The sequence below is a fragment of the Equus przewalskii genome, chromosome 7, assembly GCF_037783145.1.
Source record: "Equus przewalskii isolate Varuska chromosome 7, EquPr2, whole genome shotgun sequence".
NCBI classification, from domain to species: domain Eukaryota; kingdom Metazoa; phylum Chordata; class Mammalia; order Perissodactyla; family Equidae; genus Equus; species Equus przewalskii.
The window spans coordinates 50,360,619-50,361,295 of NC_091837.1; the positions used below are offsets into that span (position 1 = coordinate 50,360,619).

The window sequence follows — 677 nt, forward strand, 5'->3', positions numbered from 1 at the left end:
CAGCTCTCCACAAAGCGCCTCAAGGCCCCCGCCCCAGATCCCCCTTCCCAATCCCTCTGCTGGGGCCACGTGGAACCTGGGCTCCGAGGCTCCTAACTTCCCTCCCACACTGCCCGCCGCCCTAGCAAGAGAGCCTTAGGAAGGTCGTGGAGTTTGGGACAGATGCAAAAGGGGCACCACAGCAGAGATGCTCATCTTTCTGCCAAACATGCTGGAGGACCGGATAGACCGGCATCAGAAACTCCACACTGTTCCTTCTGATGTCCTCTTTCCAACCTCTGCACGCCCCCAGTGGGGGCTGGCACCGGAACCCTGGAGTCCAAGGTGTCCCGCCAGGGCCCAGGAATCCAGCACAGGTAGCTAACAAGTTCAGGTACCCTGTCCCCGTTCGCCACCCCTCTCAAAGTCTTCGCAACCCCTCATCTCCTGGACACCACCCCCTACCCCAACCCCAGCACGTCCAATAAAGTGAATGGAAGTAGGGTCCAGTATGGGGGGCGGGGAGGAGCGGGGGTAGAAAAGGAAGATGCCTCCCGCATTCAACATTCAACAGAGGCGAAGTACCTGGAAAGGTGAGGATGCACTTCCCCGCCCAGCCAGACCCCTCTGCGAACGGCGCCCCACACTCTCCGCCCTTGCAATCTCGGACCCCCACGCCCCCACCCAAGCGCGGTTAC

At 61.2% G+C, this 677-nt stretch overlaps 1 protein-coding gene across 4 annotated transcripts in view; it reads right to left on the bottom strand.

Moving 5' to 3' along the window:
• Nucleotides 1–677, bottom strand: part of CHST9 (carbohydrate sulfotransferase 9) — a 256,656-nt gene that overhangs the window by 255,650 nt on the left and 329 nt on the right. The gene's annotated exons all lie outside the window — the stretch shown is intronic.